The following is a 19,014-nucleotide window of genomic DNA, read 5'->3' as shown; positions in this document are numbered from 1 at the left end:
TTCCTCCCTACCTATAGCCCCTTGATTATCCACTATTGGGATGTTTTTAGTGTCTTCCACCGTGAAGACCGATACAAAATATTTGTTCAACGTCTCTGCCATTTCCCTGTTCTCCATTATTAATTCCCCAATCTCATCCTCCAGGGGACCAACATTTACTTTAGCCACTCTTTTCCTTTTTAACCCTCTTTAAAATGTGCCTCTTTGACCCTCGGTGTCAAATTCTATCTGATAATGCTCCTGTGAAGCACCAGGGGACATTTTACAGTGTTATTTCAAGGCTGAGATAGATACATTTTTGGTGTTTCGGGGAATCGAGGGATATGGAGATCGGGCGGGAAAGTGGAGTTGAGGTTGATGTTCAGTCATGATGTTATTGAATGGTGGAGCAGGCTCGAGGGGCCGTATGGCCTACTCCTGCTCATAACTCTTATGTTCTTAAAGGCGCTATATAAATGAAATTTGCTGTTGTCTATAAAGGAAGGAGAAATGGTGATGGGTCAGGGAGAGCATTTGATCAGGACTGGGAGATATGGCAGATGGACAGCTTAAAGGGAGCGATAGAGTGAGGGAAAGGAGAGAGAGAGAGAGAGAGAGAGACCATGTACACAAGAAATGAACTGTAAAGTTGGGTGGGGAAGAGGAGGTGGGGAAGTGACAGCAGACAAAAGGAGGCACAATGGGAGAAGGGAGAGGAATAAAAGACACATAGAAAATAAAAAGACTTGCATTTATTTTGCACCTTTCACCACCACCAGATGCTCCAAAGCCCTTTACAGTCAATTAAGTTCTTTTTGAAGTGTAGTCACTATCGTAATGTAGGAAACGCAGCAACCAATTTACAATGTGATAATGACCAGATAATCTGCTTTACTGATGTTAAGGGAAAATATTGGCCAGGACATCGGGGATAACTCCCCTGTTCTGCTTGAAATAGTGCAATGGGACCTTTTACGTCCACCTGAAGGAGCAGACAGGGCCTCGGTTTAACATCTTATCCAAAAGACAGCACCTCCGACAGTACAGCAGTCCCTCAGCACTGCACTGGAGCATCAGCTGAGAGTTTTGTGTTCATGTCTCTGGAGTGCGACATCAACCCACAACCTTGTGACCCAGAGGCAAGTGTGTTACCCACTGAGTCACAGCTGACACAAATACTGACATAGTTAGAGCAGGTTAGCTCAGTTGGAGATGTTAGATGATGCATTTATCAATGCTTAGATATTTTTCTATTGCTCAAAATCAGTAACATTTTGGAAGGTTCAGGTCAAGGTTCACAGATTAACAATAAGAAATAGGAGCAGGAGTAGGCCATTGGATCCCTCGAGCCTGCTCTGCCATTCAATAAAATCATGGCTGATCTGATCTTGACTTCAACTCCACTTTCCTGCCTGCTCCCCATAACTCTTGACTCCCTTATAATTCAAAAATCTGTCTATCTCCCCTTTAAATATATTGACTGACTCAGCCTCCACAGCTCTCTGGGGTAGAGAATTCCAAAGATTCACCACCCTCAGAGAAGAAATTCCTCCGCATCTCCGTTTTAAATGGGCGACCCCTTATTCTGAAACTATGCACCCTAGTTCTAGATTCCCCACACGAGGGGAAACATCCTCTCTGCATCTACCCTGTCAAGCTCCCTCAGAATCTTACACGTTTCAATAAGATCACCACTCATTCTTCGAAATCCAATGAGTACAGGCCTAACCTGCTCAAGCTTACTTCATAAGACAACCACCTCATCTCAGGAATCAACCTCGTGAACCTTCTGTGAACTGCCTCCAATGCAAGTATATCCCTCCTTAAATAAGGAGACCAAAACTGTACGCAGTACTCCAGGTGTGGTCTCACGAACACCCTGTACAATTGTAGCAAGACTTCTCTACTTTTATACTCCATTCCCCTTCAATAAAGGCCAACATTGCATTTACCTTCCTGATTACTTGCTGTACCTGCATGCTAACTTTTTGTGTTTCATGCACAAGGACCCCCAGATCCCTCTGTACCGCAGCATTTTGCAGTCGCTATTTAAATAATAATTTGCTTTTTTATTCTTCCTACCAAAGTGCATAACCTCACATTTTCCCACATTATACTCCATCTGCCAAATTTTTACCCACTCACTGAGCCTGTCCATAACCCTTTGCAGATTCTTTGTGTACTCCTCACAACTTGCTTTCCCACCTATCTTTGTATCAGCAGCATATTTGGCTGCAGTGCACTCCGTCCCTTCATCCAAGTCATTAATATAGATTGTAAATAGTTGAGGCCCCAGCACTGATCCCTGTGGCACCCCACTAGTTACAGTTTGCCAACCTGAAAATGACCCATTTATCCCGACTCTGTGTTTTCTGTTAGTTCGCCAATCCTACATCTCTGCTAATATATTACCCCCAACCCTATGAGCTCTTATATTGTGCAGTAACCTTTTATCTGGCACCTTATCGAATGCCTTCTGGAAATGTAAATACACAACTGCTACTGGTTCCACTTCATCCATCCTCAAAGAACTCCAGCAAATTTTTCAAACGTGATTTCCCTTTCATAAAACCATGCTGTCTCTGCTTGACTATTATGGTTTTCTAAATGTCCTGCTAATATTTCCTTAATAATGGACTCTAGCATTTTCCCAATGATAGATGTGAGGCTAACTGCTCTATAGTTTCCTGCTTTCTGTATCCCTCCCTCCCTTGTTGAATAGGGGTGTTGCATTTGAGGTTTTCCAATCCACTGGGACCTTGCCAGAATCCAGGGAATTTTAGTAGATTACAACCAATCCATCCACTTTCTCTGCAGCCACTTCTTTTAAGACCCCAGGATGCAGGCCATCAGGTCCAGGGGACGTCCACTTTTAGTCCCAATAGTTTGTCTCGTACTTTTTCTCCAGTGATAGTGATTGTTTTAAGTTCCTCGCTCCCTGTGACCCCTTGATTATCTATTATTATTGGGATGCTTTTAGTGTCTTCCACCGTGAAGACCATACAAAATATTTGTTTAAAGTCTCTGCCATTTCCCCGTTTAATCCTCTCAGGGACCAACGTTTATTTTAGCTACCTCTTCCTTTTTATATATCTGTAGAAGCTCTGATTGTATTTATATTTCTTGCCAGTTTACTCTCAATCTATCTTCTCCCTCTTTATTATTTTTATTAAGTCACTATATAAAACCACACAGCAGAAGGAAAGAATGTTCCATAGAAACTAGAATTGTCTCTTCTGAATTTCGATCCTGTACTTACAGTGACGACTTTTGTAAACTCCTTTTGCAGGGTGTTAGAAGGGGAGGATTTGAAGGAGGGAAACTCAAACTAAACGTCGCGTCAAGATCAGATAGAGTCACTCGATTCATCAGGACTTGAATATCATCGGCCTTGGAATGTGGAAGGAGAAATGTTTGTTTATTCTGTCTGTGGGGAAAGATTACAAACATCAGTGTGACTGAAAAAGCACTGAGACACACACACCCGAGTGAGAGTGTTTCAGTGCACTGATTGTGGAAAGAGCCTGAAAAACCATCGCATCATTCACAGCGGGGAGAAACTGTAAACGTGTTGTGTGTGGAGGAGGCTTCAACTGATCATCCAACCTGGAGAGACGGAAGCACACCCGTACCACGGAGAAAACATGGAAATGTGGGGACTGTGGGAAGGGATTCAGCTACCCGTCATCGCTGCAAGTTCATCACTGGGGAGAGGCCATTCATCTGCTCTGAATGTGGGAAGGGATTCACTGTGTCATCCCGCCTGCTGACACACCAGCGAGTTCACACTGGGGAGAGGCCGTTCACCTGCTCGGAGTGTGGGAAGGGATTCACTATGTCATCCCGCCTGTTGACACACCAGCGAGTTCACAAGTGACTGCAGTGGTTGGATTCTGCTATCATTGCTGCTGTTAATCACATCCCGACTGAATCGTGTCCATTACGACAGTTGAAGTTTGTTTCTGATGATAATAGTTCCTATAACTGGGCTGGAATATAATATTTGATGTTTCAATAACAGAGTGTGTCGACATTTAATGTTCCAAGATAAGAGGAGACAAATTGATGTCCTGTTATTTTGGGGCCTTTTCTCCATTCGAACTCTGGATTATTTCAGTTCTCATACCTTCGGTTACTCTCGTGGACAAATGCCAGTTCCCCTTACCTTCCAGAGTGCCTCTCCTAGCCTTGGTATTGTGGGAAGGTGTCGGTAACATTTCTGGGAGCCCTGAACACAAAACCCAGTCTGTGAATCACTTTCAGATACTGGACTTAGCGTGTGCCCCACAGCATCTCTCTCACCTTCGATGTGTGAATGGAGCATCACGCCTGCAAACCTGGGTTCAATTTAAATTTGAATTTATTCAGGAAATGTATTTAAGAAAATACAGATCACATGAAATAATTGGTAACGGTTTTGAGTCAACAAGATGAACAAGTAAATATATCCCGGTCCAATATTCCAGCTCTACATTCACAGGAGAAAGTCTGTTATCAAACTCCTCGAGTAGACAGAATAGAGAACAATGCTAACTCTAAGAATATCTAGCATCTGTTGTAAATATCTTTCAAATCCCGACTGATAAAATCTGGCGTTTTCCTTTCAGTTGAAGTGAATGGAAGATGAGAGTGGTGTTGGCATCGGGAACTCAGTTAATTCAGCTTCTGAAAGGTGTTCATGTTTAGTTCATTCCATATCGGGGAAAATGTGGTTGTTATCATTAGAGAGAGATTTCACTGAGCAACAGTTGGTATTTGCAACCAACTGGCCGTGGATATTTTCATCATAGAATGTTTAGATTAGAAATATTATGTTCGAATAAGAAAAGTTCAGAGACTAGTGGTTTGTGCTTGCCACAGGAAGACCAGTGTTTTACGTGCTTCGAATATTGTTGATGTATGTTGAAGAAAATGCAGACTCGTGTTTCTGGACTATGCCGGAGCCAAAGACTACCATATTCGGCAATGCCAGTTCCAGTTGGATAAAAGGTTGATGGAATAGCAAAAGATCCGGCAGTTAAAACAAAATTATCTCCAGTTATCTGCAGACATCGAATGTCGCAGCATGCTGACAAAGTTGGACTTAAGAATTTAAAGTATTGAGTTAAATTATTGGGATCGATTGTTACAGAATTGAATTGTTGCAGAATGGAAAAGTGGTGAAGTTATGCTAAACTTGTATCGAACCTTGGTTAGACTTTGTGTATGCAATTCTGGTCACCATATTATAAAAAGGATATGGAGGCACTGGAGAGGGTGCAGAGAAGATTTACAAGGATGATGCCAGAAAGGCGAGCGTATACCTATCGGGAAAGGATGGACAGGCCAGGTCTCTTTTCTCTTGAAAAAAGAAGGCTGAGGGGTGACCTAATGTCTTTAAAATGATGAAAGGTTTTGATAGAGTAGACACAGTGTTTCCACTTGTGGGGACCAGCATAATTAAGGGCATCAACATAAGATAGTCACCAAGAAATCAAATAGGGAATTCAGAAGAAACCTCTGCCCAGAGAGTGGTGAGAATGTGGAACTCGCTGCCACAGGGAGTGGTTGAAGCGAATAGTATCGATGCATTTAAGGGGAGGCTAGACAAGTATATGAGGGAGAAGGGAATAGAGGGTTATGTGGATATAGTTAGATGAGGAAAGAAGGGAGGAGGCTCGAGTGGAGCATAAACGCCGGCATGGACTAGTTGGGCCGAATGGCCTGTTTCTGTGTCGTATATCTGATGTTATCCTATTGTCCAAGTCACACTGCTCGAAGGGGAAGATAAATGACCTGCATCCAAACGCAATTGTTACTTTTGTCTTCTTTGTAAAATGACAAAGTCTGGGCATAATTTGTTTGTGAAATTAAAACTGATTTTAAAATATATATATATTGCTAAGCTTCGCTGGTCAAAACACATGGGAAGGAAAATTTAGCTGAAAATTGAGATAATTAAGTTTTATTTTTGAAAAAGTCCCGTCTCTGTGGTTCTGTCCAAACTATGTATTCAGAAATAAGTTTTGGGGGCGACTGTTATGCTAAAGGTAACTAACATCCTTCCTCTTGGAGACTGAATTGCTCTCTGGCATATTTTGGAGAATAAAAGGTCCAAGAAGAAGTTCGGTTAAATTAAATTAAACAAAGAAACTGGGTCAAAACTTGGACCAAGTGGGAATGTTTGATCGATGTTTAAAGACAGTATGATAATATTGTATTCGACAGTAAAGTTCCTCCGGGCTCATGAATGAAATGGTGAACACTGTATAAAATGTAATGAGAGGAAATGAGTGAGGATATAAGAGGAAAACAGGAAAGTTACACCTCCAAATAGAAATGTTTCTTAACTCATTGTTCCTGTGCGAATTGTCATAAATCACCTGGGTACAATCTGGTGTTAATGTAAATTCTTGTTAAAGTCAGGGAAGTGTAGGAAATTGCTAATATTTCTCTGAGATGTTTGTGTCATTGCCTATACTGAACAATAAGAAAACTGAATTTGATCGCCTGGCCACTACCCGAGACATCGGGACCATGCAGAGGGAGATGAGCAAAGATCTTCAGACACCCCACGATCTTTTGATAAGATCACCTCAAATGGCTTGGATCAGATGTCACATGTAGCATGATTCTAGGATACCACTGCGTGTGTGTGAACGAGTCTCAGGCAAGCTCAGTTATCGACAACAGCACAACATGAAATGGCTAATGTGGCTCAGGAGAGTGAGAACACATTTTAAACCATCAAGGCCGTGACACAATCTCCATAGAGAAACCGACTTTGAAATAATCCGGATAGAGTTAAACACACTGCTACCTGTCAGAGGCATTAGAATTAACAGTAGCGAGAATGCTGACCAAATTAGGATTTCCTTACAGCTGGAATGGTCGTCAGTTTCAAGGCCTCCACTAAGTACTGAACAAAGAAAGCTTGGAGAGAGGCTAAAAACAAAAAAAGTCAGCCGGTCTCTGTCTGGACAAGGTGGCCATGGCTGTGTACAGATCAGCTACAAGCTGAAGGTGGGAGATAAGGAGGCCAGACCTTACAGGTTCCATAACAAAACATGGATCCAAGTGAGAGGCGATCTCCAGTAGGAAACAGAGGACCTCAAAAGGGTTAGTTTTGGAATCTGTGATAAACCGAGGTATAGACCCTCAAAAGCATAATTTTGGTGGTAATGGAGAAAGAACCCTAAAGCGTGCTCCTTGGGAAGATTAGGAGACCAGGAAGTCTCCCCTGAACCAGGTGGGTTGGGACACATCCTGACCCCAAACATTAAATTAATAGTGTTCACTTAAAGAGTTAGTATCACTCCAGGGCAATAAGTAATTCAAGAACATTATCAAATACTTCAATACAAACTTAAAAGATAATGATAGCAGATTATTTTAAAGTAAGAAATGTTGTATGTTGATCAGTAATGTTAACTATTGGTTTGCCAAGTACAAATGCTGATAGTGATCATCATATGTGGGACTTAAATAAAATGACATCCCACCTCACAAAAATAACTCGACCTGTCCGATCCAGTAAAAGAACTCACATTTTAATGGACTAGAAGTAACAATCAGGAAATGTATTATATAACAATGTGTGTTTTTAAATTGTTCATTGAAATCAAAAGTTTTAAACATGAGCTTGAATCTATCAACTACATTATGTGAAGGGAGATATTCACAGTTAATAGATAAAATGGGAAGAGAATTAGTAAAGGATGTGTTAGTAAAGAATAGAAAACAGGAACCAAGGGATGAGGAAGATGGGGAACACAAGGAGAATCAGTTTAAATCACAAGGAAAATGAGAGCTGACAGGATAGCTCAGAATAGGAGCCACAGCAAGGTTAGCAGGAGTAAACAGAATAGATATAGAAAGTGAATGGGAACACGATGTGTCTTACTGGAGGTATTGTGTGTAGCCTCTGTGACATTTATGATGAATGTGGTACAGAAGGGACTGGACAAGAGAGAGAGTAATCAAATCCCTTTGTTTATTCATGAAGAACAACTGAGAAAATGGTTTAGGGGAACCAAGTCATAGGCTTTGATGTGATGCAGCCAATAGGAATGGGGATTTTGACCCCCAGGGAAGGAGAAAGAAGTGAAGATATTAGACCAGTGGGACTGGTCTTGCCTTTGCTGAGGAAAAATGGAAATGAAACGAAACCTTGGCCGGTGTATAGGGTAGAATCGTTTGCAAGGGTGGAAGACTGAGTTAGGTCCGATCCATAAACAGTATGAGGAATATCCAAGATATCTGATTGAGAGGGGAGGAACTTGGATAGCACCAGATATGCAGTGTTGTACTCTGAAAGGGACAACATGGGTTTGTAGATGTTCCAGCTTGTGGGTTCACCCTCAACAAAGAATCTCCAGAATGCCAGATTGAAATAAGTAAATGGGGCGAAGGCCAAACTAATACCGTGTATAAAGGAAAAGGACAGTATTGTGTGACTACTACTGTCACGTATATGACTGTGGGTTCAACCCGATGCCCCATACTAGAACATCACTTTAGCTTGATTCCACCGAGGAACACATGTATCGGTGCTAAACATTGGTTCTGGTACATCATCATAACGCAACGTATCTGCAGATGAGACTGCCTCTGGAGGATGAAGCCATTCGAGTCATTCCACATATTGGACACTATATTCTCCCTGTTTCTGGCTTTAAAGCTCATAATTCAGCGAATTAGGACATCCCAGAAACACACAGTGCAAATCATATAGAGGAAGAGAGAGACAGAACGGGCAATCCCGAGACATGAGAATCAGGAATGGTGGAAAGTAGCATCTAGTTAGATTGTTCCAGCTGGGATTGGTGATAGCACGGATAATAGCTTCAGGGATTCTGGTCATTGCATTATGCTGTAAGGAAGTCAATAAGGGACATTGAAAATATAAGAAAAGGGAAGGACGCTGAGAGGAAACCAGGATTAGTAAAGACAAAAAAAGATATAAAACACTTTGTCAACAGGTAATGTAACCCATAAAAAAACCTGTGGGACAGGTTGACACGTGGACCCTGGTTAATTCAGCTTCTGAAAGGGGTTTATGTTTCATTCATTCGATAGAGGGAAAAATGTGGTTCGTATTATTAGGGAGAGAGAGACAGATTTCACTTAGCAACAGCTGGTGTTTTGCGACCAAACAGGCTTCGATATTCATAAATAAATGGATTAGAAATATTGTTTGGATAAGATAAGTCCAGAACTAGTGGTTTATGATCACCGTAGCCAGGCCACAATGCTTCTAAATGTGTTGCTGATGTAAACTTGTGTCTCTGGATTATGCAGTAGCCACAGACTACCATATTAGGCAAAGCCGGCTCCAGTTTAATAAGAAAACAGTCTATAAATGTAAGCTTTTTCCTTTGTTCATTAGCGTGGAGATACCCATGCCTGGTTACACGTGCTCCATCTGTGACTATACTCCACTTGTAAATTGATTATAAACAGAAGACTGAATTCGTTACTACTCAAGTGAAGAAACAGAAGTTTGTTTTAAATCAACACTTGGTTCTTTTTTTAAGTTTGGAACTTCAAAACTTCCTTCGGAATTAAAAATCCGTTAAAACAGCAAAAATCATTCGTAAAGCTATCATCATTAACCTTGAATAAAACATAGCTTAGTTAATTTCAATAACTCCAATTTAATTCGGACCAATATTTTATTAACTAAACACAATACAGAACAGATAAAATAAAACAAAATAGCACATGCTTACAGAACACAGTAAATTACATCATTGTTACCTTCAGGTGCTTTTAAGGAAAGATAAACTTGCTGTAGAGGGAGTGCAATGAAGGTTCATCAGACTGATTCCTGGGATGGGGGGATTGTCCTATGAGAGATTGAGTAGACTAGGCCTATATTCTCCAGTGTTTAGAAGAATGAGAGGTGAGAGGTGACACCCACATCCCATGAACAAATTTTTAAAAAGATGTGAGATGTTTAAATTTGATCAAGGACACCAGCCAAATTAATAGAGACACTCCCTGTCCTTCAGGACCTGTGTCCAGGGGAGAAGCTGATGGGTTTATCTGATCATCTTTGGGATAAATGTTGTGCTCATCGAGCTGAGCAGCTCATGCCAGCATCAAACACTCTCCAGTCGGGCACAGCACGAGTTAGATACAGAGTGAACCTATCGGTCACTCCCCGACACAGATACAGATAAATTTATCATGTACCTCTCCCCATTAATCCTGGGCTCCACACGGCTCGAATCCTGCTCCTGTTTCCCTTCCTGAAACAGCACTGAGCTCAACCCAGCCCATAATGAGCAGGGCTCAGGGAGGTTGGTTGCTCGGCACTGCAGTGATGTCATAAAGCAGGGCAATTCAGCCCAGCTGGTCCTCTCCATGTACCTTTAAAGGTGGAGAGCTGGGACATCCTGTCTCAACACACATCCCCCTGTTCATACCGAGTCCCCGGGGAAGGCCCAAGGCCCAGGGCCCAGAGTGTGGAACACAACCAAGGGGGAAAGAGGAGGAGAGAAGGGGAGGTAAATCAAGGAGTGGGGACTGAGGGCCACCAAGCTTCAGTTTTAGAGCCTGTAGACTTCAGGAGGGATCAGTGTGTTCTGTAATTTCAGGATCCAGGGAGAGAACAAGGAGCAGATGGGGAGACTGCTGTGGATTCCAGCACAGTGAGGATGTCGGGGGAGGGAGATTGTGTCGGGCCGTGTATTAGGGATGTAGGAGGGACAAGAGAGGAAAGGTCAGAGAAGCAATTACTGCAGCAGTGTCCATCAATAGTGAGAGAGAGAAGGTGGGGGTCAGAGTGGGCCCTGGACAGGCCGGTAAATTGTTTGTTTGCTGTGACCAGCTTTCCTTCTGTCACAAATAGCCTCCTGTAGCCCAGTGACACAAACAGCCCATTAAACGCCACCAATGTCCTTTGGTCTGGTGAGGTCTCCCTTTGTGAAACATCGGCTGTTGTTAAAGCTTCTCATTCTGACTCGCTCACAGTGAGACAGTATCCATTGTCCCTTTTATTCCATGGGCTTCATCTTTGCTGGTATTGGTAACACGCCCGGGATCACTAAACACAAAACCAGTCTGTGAATCACTTTCAGCTACAGGACTTAGTGTGTGCCCCACAGCACCTCTCTCACCTTCAATGTGTGAATAGAGCATCACGCCTGCAAAGCTGGTTTAAGTTTATATGCACGTAGCAAATCTGTTTAAGAAAAGCCTGTAGACCAATGAGACACTGTTCAGGTGCCAATGTGCTGCTGGTTTGTCCGGCATTTTGCCAGTAATGGAAAATAACTGAACATTTCTCCCAGTGTAACCTTTGCTGTAATGAAATGTGTCTTTTAATAAGCCTCATGCCCTTGCTCATGTCTGCTGCAATTGTGTAGAAAGAGGATGTGAAATGATGGTGCTTGTATGAAGATGTGAGACAAGGAAACAGTATCTGTGTGTGGCAGTGACACAGTCTTGTGGTCACAGGCAGAAAAATGCACCGATATCCTTGTGGTTATGGTTTGAGCAGGGTCAGATCATGAATGCTCAAGCTAAGATGTGCCAGGGATCGGGAGCAGCGGCAGTAAATAAAATCTAAATGTAAATTCCGATGTAGTTTATCTTCATTTATTCCTATTTTCATAGCTTTTGCTGAATGTGGCCCAAGCCAAGTGCCAGGATATTGGACCAGGCCCACCATAGAAAATGAGTTTGACACCTTGAGGTAGACAATGTCAACCGGATTCCCCCATCCACCAACCGAACAACTTCTTTACAAACTGAAGATAGTTTGTAAGACGTGACCTTGTTTACCAGAATCCGTGTTCAGTATCTGTAATGGCCCCTTCCCTTTCCCCATGATGGAAAACAGCATCTCTCAGGATCCCTTCTAGCACCTTCCCAGTGATCGAGGTCACGTTGATGGGCCTTTAGTTCCCGAGCTCTGACTTGTGGCCAATTTGGAAAATGGGAACTACATGTGCTACCTTCCAATCTCAGGGAACAACCCATGACTCTACTGAGCTGTTGGAGATATGGGCAAGGGGCTGACAGAGCAACCATCCCATCTCTTTAAACACCCTTGGGTGGATATCATCTGCACCTTACACGTCAAGGTTAACCCACGCAGTGACTTTGCTGTCAGTGAAGAGAGATGAGAAAGACCAAAGTGCCGTTTGCCCCTCTCAGTGTGACCTTGAAGGACTGTGTCCAGGCTGAAGTTTTCTCCCCATATGATCCTCCCCCCCAGTGTGTCCTCTCTGAGCTCCAGCCAGGTGATGATAAACACACAGGTGGGAAAGACAAAAATCTACAGCAATGTGTTGAAAGCAACACGAATTTATTTGTCTATAACCCAAATATTAAACTCCAGTCCAGTTACTGGAGTTATTGACATCAGCAGAAACAAACCCCAACTGTCAGAATGAACATGGTTCAGTCGGGATGTGATTAACAGCAGCATTAACAGCAGATCCCACCCTTGCAGTCACCTGTGAACTTTCTGGTGCCTCAACACATGGGCTAACGTACTGAATCCCTTCCCACACTCAGAGCAGGTGAACAGCCTCTCCCCAGTGTGAACTCGCTGGTGTCTCAGCAGGTGGGATGATGTAGTGAATCCCTTCCCGCACTCAGAGCAGGTGAACGGCCTCTCCCCGGTGTGAACTCGCTGGTGTGTCAGCAAATGGGATGATGTACTGAATCCCTTCCCACACTCAGAGCAGGTGAACGGCCTCTCCCCAGTGTGAACTCGCTGGTGTGTCAGCAAATGAGATGATGTCGTGAATCCCTTCCCACACTCAGAGCAGATGAACAGCCTCTCCCCAGTGTGAACTCGGTGGTGTTTCAGCAGGGTAGATGAATGAGTGAATCCCTCCTCACACTCGGAGCAGGTGAACGGCCTCTCCCTCGTGTGAACTTGCTGGTGCCTCAACAGATGGGATGAACAACTGAATCCCTTCCCACACTCTGAGCAGCTGAATGGCCTCTCCCCAGTGTGAACTCGCCAATGTATTTCCAGCTGGGATGGGTAGTTGAAACATTTCCCACAGTCCTCACATTTACACAGTTTCTCCCCAGTATGACTGCACTTGTGTCTCTCCAGGTTGGATGATCGGCTGAAGCCTTGTCCACACACAGAGCACGTGTACTGTTTCTCCCCGCTGTGAACAGTGCTTTTCCCTTCCATGGTCAAAGGCCGATGATATTCCGTTCCCGAGGAATCGAGTGACTCTGTCACATCTTAATGTGATGTTTGGTTTGAGCCTCTGGTCGACAAATCCTCCCCTTTTAATACCCTGTAAAGTGAGTTTCAAACAGGAAAAAGGGTGGGTGAGAGAGAACCCACAAAAACACAAAGGCAGGTTGTGAAATTGAGCTGAATGAACCTGGCTATTTGTGCGGCCATCAGCAGAAAATAAGTGACCATGAAAGCTGTTGGATTGTCGTAATAACCCAACTGGTCACTAATGTCTATAGGATTCACAAAATTCTGGGACCCCCTACTCAATGGACATGTGTCTGGAATTTAAATTGGAACTGTGTTAGACTTTTGGAGGAGAAATGTGGACAGAAATATCTCACTATTAGGTGCCTTTGGACTAAACTAGGGCCTTTTAGATTGAGTTTGGACATTTTAAATTGTATGCTGGGTCTGCATAGGGCTGCTAACCCACCTGGGAGGCAGGCCCCAGGGAGACATTAGCAGTCTAACAAAAGCCCACTTACCAGGGACCCAGATACATACATATTTTAATAGTTCTTAAAACGGCTATACAGAAAAACCCTGGATTCAGCAAAACACACAATGGACAGTATCAAGACCTGATTACATTCTAACGGCACCATTTGAAAACCCCATCAACACCTTTGGGAATCTTGTATCAGGCTAATACTCAATCAGCCCACCAAAATATCTCACAAAGGGATCACATTAGAGTTGATCAGCCTGCCAACATCGCACAAAAGCAGTCATCAGAAATCAATTGTGCACTCAGGTATAACTGGGGGCCTTGGTGGTGACTTTTGGGCTGTGGTACCTTTTGGGCATAGAAAGTAGGTGCAGGAGTAGGCCATTCAGTCCTTCGAGCCTGCACCACCATGCAACAGGATCATGGCTGATCATTCACCTCAGTACCCCTTTCCTGCTTTCGCTCCATATCCCTTGATCCCTTTCGCCGTAAGGGCCATATCTAACTTCCCCTTGAATATATCAAATGAACTGGCATCAACAACTCTCTGCGGTAGGGAATTCCTCAGGTTAACAACTCTCTGAGTGAAGAAGTTTCTCCTCATCTCAGTCCTAGATGGCCTACCCCTTATCCTTGGACTATGTTCCCAAGTTCTGGACTTCCCCAACATCGGGAACATTCTTCCTGCATCTAACCTGTCCAGTCCCGTCAGAATTTTATATATATCAATGAGAACCCCTCTCATCCTTCTAAACTCTAGTGAATACAGGCCCAGTTAATCTAGTTTCTCCTCATATGTCAGTCCTGCCATCCTGGGAATCAATCTGGTGAACCTTCGCTACACTCCCTCAATAGCAAGAACGTCCTTCCTCAGATTAGGAGAACAAAACTGAACACAATATTCCAGGTGAGGCCGCACTACGGCCCTGTACAACTGCAGTAAGACCTCCCTGTCCCTATACTCACATCCCCTCGCTATGAAGGCCAATGAAGCATTTGCCTTTTTCACCGCCTGCTGAACCTGCATGCTAACTTTCAATGACTGATGTACCATGACACCCAGGTCTCGCTGCACCTCCCCTTTTCCTAATCTGCCATCATTCAGATAATATTCTGCCTTCGTGTTTTTGCCACGAAAGTGAATAACCTCACCTTATACTGCATCTGCCACGTGTTTTCCCATTCACCTAACCTGTCCAAGTCACCCTGCAGCCTTTTAGCGTCCTCCTCACAGCTCACACTGCCACCCAGCTTAGTATCATCTGCAAACTAGGAGATATTGCACTCAATTCCTTCATCCAAATCATTAATATATATTGTAAATAGCTGTGGTCCTAGCACTGAGCCCTGCAGTACCCTACTAGTCACTGCCTGCCATTCTGAAAAGGACCATTTATCCCGACTCTCTGCTTCCTGTCTGCCAACCAGTTCTCTATCCACGTCAGTACATTACCCCCAATACCATGTGCTTTAATTTTGCACACCAATCTCTTGTGTGGGACCTTGTCAAAAGCCTTTTGAAAGTCCAAATACACCACAACTACTAGTTCTCCCTTGTACATCCTCAAAAAATTCTAGAAGATTTGTCAAGCAGGATTTCCCTTTCATAAATCCACGCTGACTTGGGCCGATCACGTCACTGCTTTCCAAATGTGCTGCTATTTCATCTTTCATAATTGATTCCAAGATTTTCCCCACTACTGATGTCAGGCTAACCAGTCTGTCATTACCCATTTTCTCTCTCCCTCCTTTTTTAAAAAAGTGGTGTTACATTAGCTACCCTCCAGTCAATAGGAACCGATCCAGAGTCGATCGACTGTTGTAAAATGGTCACCAATGCATCCACTATTTCTAGGGCTACTTCCTTAAGTACTCTGGGATGCAGACTATCAAGCCCCGGGGATGTATTGGCCTTCAATCCCATCAATTTCCCTGACACAATTTCCCACCTAATAAGGATTTCCTTCAGTTCCTCCTTCTTACTCGACACTCGGTCCCCTAGTATTTCCGGAAGGTTATTTGTGTCTTCCTTTGTGAAGACAGAACCAAAGTATTTGTTTAACTGGTCCACTATTTCTTTGTTACACAGTATAAATTCACCTGAATCTGACTGCAAGGGACCTACGTTTGTTTTCACTAATCTTTCACATATATATATATATAGAAGCTTTTGCAGTCAGTTCTTATGTTGCCAGCAAGCTTCCTCTCATACTCTATTTTCCCCCTCCTAATTAAACCATTTGTCCTCCTCTGCTTTGTTACAAAATTATCCCAGTCTTCAGGTTTGCTGCTTTTTCTGGCCAATTTATAAGCCCCTTCCTTGGATTTAACACTATCCTTAATTTCACTTGTTAGCCACGGTTGAGCCACCTTCCCTGTTTTATTTTTACTCCAGACAGGGATGTACAATTGTTGAAGTTCATCCATGTGATCTTTAAATGTTTGCCATTGCCTATCCACCGTCATCCCTTTAAGTATCATTCATCAGTCTATTCTAGCCAATTCATGTCTCATACCATCAAAGTTACCTTTCCTTAAGTTCAGGACCCTAGTCTCTGAATTAACTGTGTCACTTTCCATCTCAATAAAGAATTCTACCATATTATGGTCACTCTTCCCCAAGGGGTCTCGCACAACAAGATTGATAATTAGTTCTTTCTCATTACACATCACCCAGTCTCGGATGGTCAGCCCTCTAGTTAGGTCCTTGATACATTGGTCGAGAAAACCATCCCTAATACATTCCAGGAAATACTCCTTCACCACATTGCTACCAGTTTGGTTAGCCCAATCAATATGTAGATTAAAGTTGCCCATGATAATTGCTGAAGAGAGAAAGCAGTGTGCAACTGGTCTAAACTGTGGAGAAATCCTTTGGTGAGCATAGTCCCTGCAATTTCTGAACTGAGCTCAGTTAGTGTAGTGGTGGGAGGTGTTTTTTTTCCACTGCATAGCCTCTGTACCCGTTGCGTATATGTTTTCCCCCTTTTTCTGTACATTTTATTATATGCTATTCAGGTAATTAGTGTGGTGTGCTATTTCCTAAATAAAATATTTGTTCTTGCACCAAACAGTTGTCTGTCTACATCTATCACATCTGCTAAATAATTCCAAGCCCGAGAACCAGGGAGTGGGACGATTCGGACCATCAAGGTCAGAAAAGGCTGACACACCCACCACCCCCTGGGAGAGGTGGGCGGGGTGAAGGGGAGGGAATTTAAACATCTGTAACTCGACCAGAACTTTGACAGAACCTCCCAAACCCACAACCTCTCCCACCTAGATGGACCAGGGCAGCAGGTGCTTGGGAAATCCATCACCTCCAAGTTCCCCTCCAAGTCTCACACCATCCTGACTTGGGCATATATCACCGTTCCTACATCGTCACTGGGTGAAAATCCTGGAACTCCTCACCTAACAACATTGTGGGAGGGCCTTCACCACACGGACTGCAGCGGTTCGAGAAGGCCCACCATCACCTTGTCAAGGGGCAAATGGAAATTGGAAATATATTCTGGCCCGACTGGTGACATCCACATCCCAAGAATGGATTAAAACAAATCTGTATATTGAAAGCCCCTACAGAAATACTTGTTCCTAAAACAATACTCTTCTACATTGTGTGGGCAGTGTCTGTTTCACAACCTAATCTCCCCTAGAATCCACCGCCGTTGACAGTTTCTCATCGGAAATTGTTGGGCCCGACTGGGCCCAGAGGTACTGGGGGTTAAACCCAGCAGCTTCTCCCCCTCTCCACTCCAGCTCAAACTGATGCAACAAACAGACGCACACAGGAGGCCAGGGAGCGACTTCCGTATCCAGCACCCACCCTGATACAGAGCGGCTCTGGATTGGTCGCTCTGTGTTTCCAGTATCGATGCACTGAAGATCAGCATATGAGGGAGAAGGGAATAGAGGCTTATGATGAGAGAGTTAGAACCATAGAATCAGAGAATGGTTACAGCACGGAACAAGACCATTCGGCCCGTCGAGCCCGTGCCAGCTCTCTGCAAGAGCACCTCAGCTAGTCCCACTCCCCCACCCTTACCCCACAGCCGTGCAAATGTTTTTCTTTCAGATACTTATCCAACTCCCTTTTGAAAGCCGCAATTGAGTCTGCCTCCACCACCCTTTCAGGCCGTGCAATCCGGATATTAACCACTCGCCACACAAAAAGATTTTTTCTTGTGTCGCCTTTGGTTCTTTTGCCAATCACCTTAAATCTGTGTCCTCTGGTTCTCGACCCTTCTGCCAATGGGAACAGTATCTCTCGACCACTCATGATTTTGAACACCTCTATCAAATTTCCTCTCAATCTTCCCTGCTCTAAGGAGAACACAAGAAATAAGAACGGGAGTAGACCATTTGGCCCCTCGAGCCTGCTCCATCATTCAATAAAATCATGGCTGATCTGATCCTGGACTCAACTCCACTTACCCCTCGTTCCCATAAACCTTTACTCCCATATCGCTCAAAAAATCTGTCTATCTCCGCCTTAAATATATTCAATGATCCAGCCTCCACAGCTTTCTGGGGCAGAGAATTCCACAGAATTAGAACCCTCAGAGAAGAAATTCCTCCTCATCTCAGTTTTAAATGGGCAACCCCTTATTCTGAAACTATGCCCCCAGTTCTAGATTCTCCTATGAATGGAAACACCCTCTCTGCATCCACCTTGTCAAGCCCTCCAGTATCTTTTATGTTTCAATAAGATCACCTCTCATTATTCTGAACTCCAATGAGTATAGGCCCAAACTACTCAACCTTTCTTCATAAGTCAACCCCCTCATCTCAGGAATCACCCAAATGAACCTTCTCTGAACTGCCTCCAATGAAAGTATATCCTTCCTTAAATACAGAGACCAAAACTGTTCACAGTACTCCAGGTGTGGCCTCACCAATACCCTACAGTCGTAGCAGGACTTCTCTGCTTTTATACTCTATCCCCCTTGCAACCCCAGCTGCTCCAGTCTGTCCAGGTAACTGAAGTCCCTCATCCCTGGAATCATTCTCGTAAATCTTTTCTGCACCCTCACCAAGGCCTTCACATTATTCCTAAAGTGTGTTGCCCACAATTGGGCATAATACTCCAGTTGAGGCCGAACCAGTGTTTTGTACAGGTTCATCATAATATCCATTCGTTTGTACTCTATACTTCTATTTATAAACAGGGATACTGTCAAGTGTAGTATAAACAGGGACAGGGTCTAGTGTAATATAAACAGAGGCAGGGTCGAATGTAATATAAACCGAGACTGGGTCATGTGTAATTATAAACAGTGACATGGTCTAGGGTAATATTTAGAATGACTCCTGGCGCCATGAACTAGTGAGCACAGAAATAGGAGAATAGAGCAGATGAATGCCTGGCTGGAGAGATGGTGCAGGA

General features: G+C 43.7%; 1 pseudogene; it reads left to right on the top strand.

The window, feature by feature from the left end:
• Nucleotides 1-19,014, top strand: part of LOC139235430 (zinc finger protein 850-like) — a 192,382-nt pseudogene that overhangs the window by 103,126 nt on the left and 70,242 nt on the right.

The sequence above is a fragment of the Pristiophorus japonicus genome, chromosome 23, assembly GCF_044704955.1.
Source record: "Pristiophorus japonicus isolate sPriJap1 chromosome 23, sPriJap1.hap1, whole genome shotgun sequence".
In the NCBI taxonomy this organism is placed as follows: Eukaryota; Metazoa; Chordata; class Chondrichthyes; family Pristiophoridae; genus Pristiophorus; species Pristiophorus japonicus.
Note: the sequence above shows the minus strand (reverse complement) of the source record. Positions and strands in the feature narration are given on the sequence as shown.